The sequence below is a fragment of the Nuphar pumila genome, chromosome 2 (assembly GCF_984573655.1).
Source record: "Nuphar pumila chromosome 2, dmNupPumi1.hap1.1, whole genome shotgun sequence".
Classification (NCBI taxonomy): Eukaryota; Viridiplantae; Streptophyta; class Magnoliopsida; order Nymphaeales; family Nymphaeaceae; genus Nuphar; species Nuphar pumila.
Genome location: NC_143250.1, coordinates 135,141,043 through 135,148,544, shown reverse-complemented (window position 1 = coordinate 135,148,544; position 7,502 = coordinate 135,141,043). Strand labels below are relative to the sequence as shown.

The window sequence follows — 7,502 nt, the reverse complement described above, 5'->3', positions numbered from 1 at the left end:
ATTGCAATAATGAAATTCGACAATAGATTGGGCTAATGCAATGTGGTGCAGATGTACTCAAATAATTCAACAATTTCTGATCCATGAGACACTGAGAAATTATCATGGTATGATATGCAAAAATCCATTTCCCCCCTTCTTCTTCGGCAACCAAGTTCCCCAATAACACCAACCAGAAGCACAATTCACGCAGTAGAAGGATGAAGGTACCAAAATTCGATCCATTATAAAAGGATTCAAATTGAAAAAATGAAACACAATCTATCTAAAAAGAATTTCTCTATACAATTTGTTCACTCAATAGTTCGATCAAGCGAACAACAAGAAAATCACAACAAAGAGAGGTACACAAGAAGAAGAAGAATACATAAAAGGAAGGGTAGATTTTTCCCTTTGTTTTGTCCCCTTAATTTATCAATAGCAGACGCCCTCTAGTCCATAGAGCACGCCGGCATACTTCTCCGTGGCCCCGCGGAAGATGTCGTCCTTCATCCGGAGGAAGGCCTCCCAGGTGAGCAGGCTGTCGGAGCCGGCCTGGTGGCACTTGCCGACGCGCCGCTCGATCCGGAGCGACTCGGCGAGCCGGTTGAGGCCGCCGTGGAGGGTGGAGGTGTAGCGCATGAGGTGCTTGAGGTCGTAGACGTTGCAGAAGTAGACGCGCATGAGGCGGAGGAAGTCGGGGCGGGTGGGCGGGAGTGCCTGGGAGGTGAGTAGCTTCAGTAGGTAGCCGAAGTCATATGCGCTGTGGAATGTGACCCAGAAGACGGACTCGTTGCAGACGAGGCCGGAGGACATGAGGAGCTCGGCGAAGCGGCCGGAGTCGACGCCGTCGGAGCGGTTGCGGGCGAAGTCGATGCCGCTGCTCTCGAGGACGGCGAGGGAGTCCGGGGCGTAGATGTCGCGTGAGGGATCGAAGTCTCGGAAGTTGAACTGCCAGATGAAAGAGGCGGAGGGGTCGCCCAGGTCGGGGAGGAGGCCGCGCTCGTCTGACAGCGTGAGCCCCACCTGGATCAGGTTGAGGGCGTCCACGTTGGCTTTCAGAGTCGAGTAGAGGTGGTCGGACCGGTGGCGGTAGGTGGTGTTGCCGGAGGGGCGGAGGACGACGCCGGGGAACTCGGTGTCCATGGCCACGAAGGGGAAGCGGTCCACCACCTCGCGGATAAGCTCGAACTCGTACTCGAGGTTGTGCGCCCACACCTCGCGCACCTTGATGGCCTTCGTTGGTGGCTCGTCTATGGCCGGCATCGCCATTTCTGCTGCTGTTGTTTGCCTGCCTTTGTTGGGTTGGGGAGTCGTTCTTGCCTTCTTCTTTCTTGGCTGTTTTGTTTGCTTGGTACTTTTTATAGGGAGTGGGTACACAGAGAGAGAGAGAGAGAGAGAGAGAGAGTCTTCGTGGAAATGGGGGGAGAGAGAGAGAGACTGCGTCTTTGGAAGCGGCAGCAGGTTAGGAAGGAAGGAGGGCTGCTGGCTGGTGGAAGTGGAACGAGGTGGGAGCGCGCTGCGCGTTCGAGCCGCGGTGATTGGCTTCAGCTCAGCCGTGGGACATTTAAAACGCGTTCAAGATATGCATTTTTTACTTCAACTTTACATGTAAAATAATGCATGGACCCAAATATTTCATAAAAATAATAGCTCAAACCAAACCCAAATATCATTCAAATTATTGGTTTAGTATTAATCAGGTGGGCATAATATCCAGAAATTTCACATTCATGCTGGGTTGAATATTTGATGCAGCTGCCTCCAACCCAATTCATTAGTAGCCGGCTCAGCTAGAAGCAAAACGGCTGGACGATCACTTAGCTCAACTTTGACCGATCACTCAACAGGGTGAGTGGGCCACCACCACATGGAGATAAGGGGACACTGTGAAGTCCACATCACAACAACGTGGAAACCGTGTTCCCATTTCCTACTTGAGGAGTTTTAGTAGACAACCATCCTTCATTCATTCATTGAACCGTTTCACACATCTTCTCTTTTGAAAACATCACAGCTCGAATTACCCAAAATACACATACACATTTGGTCAAAGCCAAAAAGTCAACCGTTTTTTTGACCTCACAGGTTGGAGATGGACTATTGACTTGTGGAATGGACGGCTGAGATGTGATGTGGACAGTGTATCTCTGGTTGGGCAAGTGGGTGGTTGATTTGGTCAAAAGTGGGAGTAACTCGGCCTGCAGCTGTGTTGCTAACATGGTTGGCTCGTCCTGGTTCACTTTATGTTTTAATATAAAATATATAAATATCTGTAGATACTATCTATATTCTATAGTATTTTACTAATATATTATATATAATATGCATTATATGATATTTTTATAATATATTTTTATTAATACATACATAACCATATTTTTATATATAATACACATAATATATATATATATATATATATATATATATATATATGACTCACCAAGTTTTGAAAAGACCCAGTTCAACTAGTTTTTTGACCCAGTGACTAGGCGATCCGAGCTGAGTCAACCCAATCACTAAGAGCTTTTAAACTATGGCTGATAAAATGTAATCTATTTGGGCCCAGATTCATTTTCAGGTTTCATCATCTCTATCATCATAGACTCAAATTTTCCCAAAAATCAAGGATCAAGAATTCCCTGGATTTCTTAAATTTCCCACTGCTGAACATCTTATGTGGTTCTTAAAATGGACGTCCGTTAATCACTTTGGAGCTCCTATGGCACTAGAAATTTCAAAATAAAGGAAAATTTTCAGTTTTGGTGGTCATCCAAAAACCATACAATTCTGGGGCTGCTCTTGTCTGGTAGTAGCAGGCAGTGCACGTCACCTTGTGTTGGGACGTTTAAGGTTCAAAACCCAATTCCGTTTCTCGTTGAAATATCTTTTTTGACGAAAAAAACACTTGAAGTATTTCGAAAAGCCTAGCTTTTCTCAAAAAATTCACAAAAATACTGGTATATAAATACATAAATAATATAAAAAAACATGGCAAAATTGTTTTATTGCTTTAATATCAAGTAAAAAACACGATACTTTACCACTAAGGTGGTATCCCATAGGGTAAGCAGGGTCCTGTGTCAAGCTGAAGGCCCAGGATCGAATCCCTCTGGGGCGGCTGTTGTTCTGGTAGGAGTCCGCCTAACCTCAGCTTACCTTTCAAAAACAAAAAGAAAAAAACACAGTATTTTCAAAATACGCTATGTTTTGCAATTATTATATTTTTCAGTATAATATTGGTTTATTTTCATTTTTTTTTAAACGGACAAAGACATAGATGACATTCACTTTTGGCACCATTCCTTGTTTTGGCCGAGATAAAAGCAAATATAGAAACATGGCTAGTTCCTGATTAATTAAGGCTATTATTTTTAAATAACAAAAAATTCTGCAAACAATTAAGATTCCAATGAGCCAAACACTGGTTTACTAAAAATCACATCTTTCATTTAGATCTGTTCAAAACAACTTGCAACAATGATCTCAAGGGTTATACCAACGGGGTCTCCACTTGTCTGGTATGAGCAGTGAGTGCACACCACCTTGTGTTGGGACGTCGCAAGCTCAAATCCCAATGGTATGGTTGTATAACTGGTGGGGGTCGGCCTAACCTCAGCTTGCCAAAAAAAAAAAAATGATCTCAAGGGTTATGACCGACCATAAGGATGATTTAGGGATGAGTGGGTTCCCTTCCAAAAATCTAAAAGATTGGGTTGGAATAGTCAGAAAGCAATGAGGAGCAATACGTCTCAGTCAAAGCTACGCCCTCCAAACAGGGCCGCTGACTAATGCCGTCATGGAATTCATTCTACAAAAAAAAAAAAAAGGAAGTGAGAAGCTTCCTTGGAAGACCTTCAGGTTTGGCACCGTGTTGTATGGTCATCTTCCACAACTTTCCTTAGTCTTTCCTTTTCAAAAATCACTCATTAGTGTCTCGTGCAACAAAAATAATTAGAACCAAAGCTGTAAGAAACGACCAAGAATGGCGATTATTTTAATAATTTGAGGGAGCAATAATTTAACCCCACCACTCTCTCCTTCAATCTGGGATTAGTTCTTTTTCGTCAAGGGTAGTGATTAGGGTTTGGTTTGGACTCAGGTGAAACCATACTTCAACTAGATTTTTGGGTATCGGGTCTACTATAAGAGAAACCATACCTGGCCCAGATAAGAAATACATAAACCAGACCCGGTAAAGTAATATTTTTTTTTATCATTTTTACATTGAAAAATTGCAGGCCTTAATCGAAACTCAGGTCGGGTTCAGGTCTGGCATAAAATCTCACAAAATATACCCAGTTCCATGTATTAATCGGACCTTCCGGATCTTAATCCGGTCTTCTTATTTGTAACCATACCCAAACCCTAAAGGGTTTGGTTTGGGTTGGGTCTAGGTAAACTCGACCCGTGGATACCCCTAGCCGTGATCTTAAAGACCAACCTAAATGGTACATATGCAGTATTTTTTTTCCCAAGGGAACATTTGCACTAAGTGAATAATGGGCAGCTTCCACATAAATGCATGAGCAATAATGCCATTTTCGATGGCCCCACCACGCAAATGCAAACATGGGATAAACTTTCGTTGCAAAAAGCAGCCCCTGTTTTGCACGTTGGAGCCCCCCTTACATTCAAGGAGAGTGGTTGTTGGTCCCATTTGCATTAGGATACCACCTCACTTTTAAGATACAACCAAGCCTACACCTCACTCAATGTGCAATACCAGTTACTCCTACCACTGTGTAGACCGTCATGACATAGTCACCCTGAACAACTTCAAGAAAATGATGGTAAAACAGAAAGAGTGGGAGCGAGAGTGCACAAAGAAGATAGAGGAGAAGGGCTAAGTTTGTTGATGGATTGACTTGAGGCAGTTGGTGTGAATACAATTTAGAGGACTATTCACATGAGCCCATAAAGACCAAATAGGCGGCATGCACCCATTTAAAGTCCAAACAAGTATCTAGCACCTATTTAAGACTCAAACAACCACCCACAATGGGCTGCATGCGCTAACTCTATCCCAACGTAGCAGATCAGGTCATGCTGAAAATGAGCGTTTTTGCTCATGCGGACATCGTGGCCGTCTGTTTGCATTTTGGATGAATGCCACGTGGTTTTGTTGACTTTTGAGCTTTTTAAAATGCAAATAGGATGGCCACGATGTCAACATGAGAAAAAACGCTCATTTTCAGCATGACCTGATCTGCTTCCCTATTCCAATATGTCAAAGACGTTGAGGTTAGCTATTAAGGCTAAGTGCCACTCCTCAAAAAAGTCAAAAATGATGTTTTACAAAATTGGCCAACCACCCAACCTCCAAAACAGTTAAGTAAAAAGAAAAGCCTTTAAGAGATTTTATGAAGTATAAAATTATCTAAAAAGTGATAAAAGGATTTATCAAAGTCAAACCAAGATCAAGATCCAAAGCCAAATCCAAATTTCAAACTTTACATTTTTAAACCATTTTGGTAGTTGACCCAAGGGCCCAAACCTATAAGCGAACTCTACACATTTTAAACCCAATCTATTTCTCAAAAATGTTTAATGTGAGACTAAACATATATAATAAATAAACTTTTCATCCAACATCTATTTCTCAAAAAAACAAGGCGAGAGGGTTACTTGCAAAAGGCTTTAAATTTCGAGTCAAACAATAACAAAATGCACCCTAAATGAGTATGCTCTATAGAATATATCATAAATCGTAGTATCAAAATCATGCAGGTGCGACTCGTGGCATGACTCATAAGAAATGCATTTGATCTCGTGAAATAGGCTTAGAAAACTGAAACCCTTCTCGCCAGCCCCTCTTTTTAGCAAAATTGAACATGAACAACAGCTGTTAGACTCAGTCTCAACTAGTATAAGTTCATTAACTATTAACAAATATATTTTATATGTATTTTATACCATGGGTGTAGATGGCTGAAGTGCTTGACTTATAATTAAGCAATAAGCTGATAGTTAAAATCTTATTTTTTGCAACACTAAAATAATATATTTATTTTGTAAATGAATCAACTTTAGCTTGGCTAAGTAGGTTTAGAAGCTAAAAATTTTTATTTTCAATTTTGAAAAGTATTTTTTTTGGTAAATGAGCCAACTCAAACTTAGCTCGGCTCGTTGCAAAAACAAGCCAAGCTTGAACACCATCTGTTAGGTTTGTTTGGCTCATCTACAAGACCTATTTTTGACAAGGGAAAATCTTGAAATAAGTTAAAAAAATATCGTGTTTTCTCAATAAAATCTCTAGAAAATATTTAAAAACATAAAAAATATTAAACATATAAATTGATTTCTCAAGAAAATCTTGAAATGTTATATGAAAATATCCAACATTTAAAAACTAAAAAAATAAAGAGAAATTATAAAATGAAAAGCAATATTTTTTGGTGTTAATAACCCAAAAAATTTCAAAATATCATTAAAGCAAAAAATACATAAAAATATGAAGGAAAATTTATGACAATTAAAAAAAGTTAGAAAAGGGACTTTATTGCATAAGTATCATAATATTATCAAAATAGGCAACATTTTTTAAGATATCACAATATTTTATTGTTAAGGACTATATTGACTTCGACAATATCACCAGTATTCTTTACGCAGTAATATTTTCTAAGTAAAAAATATTAATATTTTTATTTATTTATTTATTTGTTTTTTTTTGCACGTATGAGCCTTCAAATGTGATCTACATAATAAGTTTAGTAGAAACTGGCCTTTGGATCATATTTTCTGACATATATTTCAGATTTTACGAGGGTTTAAAATCAAAGACTTACACGCTAATGGTGTATGTACACAAATTTCAAACCTCAAAAAACTTATTTTTACATTCAAAAACTATGATCCAAAGGTGGATTCATATTTGTTTTTACTATGTTGAACACATCTATGAGGTCAGATTTGGTCAAAGCAACCTCCCACTATGATTTCCAGCTATGGTAGCAAATGCTAATCCCATGCTTTACATACTTTAGAGGAACTTTTGTTTTGAATTGGCAAGCTGGAGATAGGCAGATCCCTCACCTACAAAAGTTTTGTAAGCAATTGCCTTTATATTTGGAAAAATTTCCTTCAGTCATATTGGTTATGCTATCAACATCAAGCCAGCAAATGAAAATGAAAGATGCATGAATATGCACAAGCCAGAAAATGAAAGATGCATGAATATGAATATGCACAAAGTTTTCAAAGCACATGGACATGTTCCAGCATCAAACCCCAAGGGCATTACCTACAAGGGCTCCACATACTTAACTAGATGGGTCAGCTTAAGGTGTTCAAGTTAAAAGATGTCATGAGTTCTATATTTCGAGTATGTGGAAAAGTTTTTTTTTTTTTTTTCGACATAAGAAGCTGGGGTTAGGCAGACCCCTACCTGTTTATTAAAATAGTAACAGAAATTACATATTTACAATGGAGGAATCCATGCTGGATTCAAATGAGACCAGTGTCTATCGTCGTTCATGGTAGCCATGATAGCAAGAGATTTTGCTTCTCAATTACGCTTC

The 7,502-nt window shown here is 39.5% G+C and overlaps 1 pseudogene across 1 annotated transcript; it reads right to left on the bottom strand.

Annotated features, from left to right (window-relative positions):
- Nucleotides 1-210: 210 nt before the first annotated feature.
- Nucleotides 211-1,331, bottom strand: LOC149847200 (putative CCR4-associated factor 1 homolog 11 pseudogene; annotated as a pseudogene). The gene has a single exon (XR_016430594.1). The product of XR_016430594.1 is annotated as a putative CCR4-associated factor 1 homolog 11 pseudogene (transcript).
- Nucleotides 1,332-7,502: the final 6,171 nt, after the last annotated feature.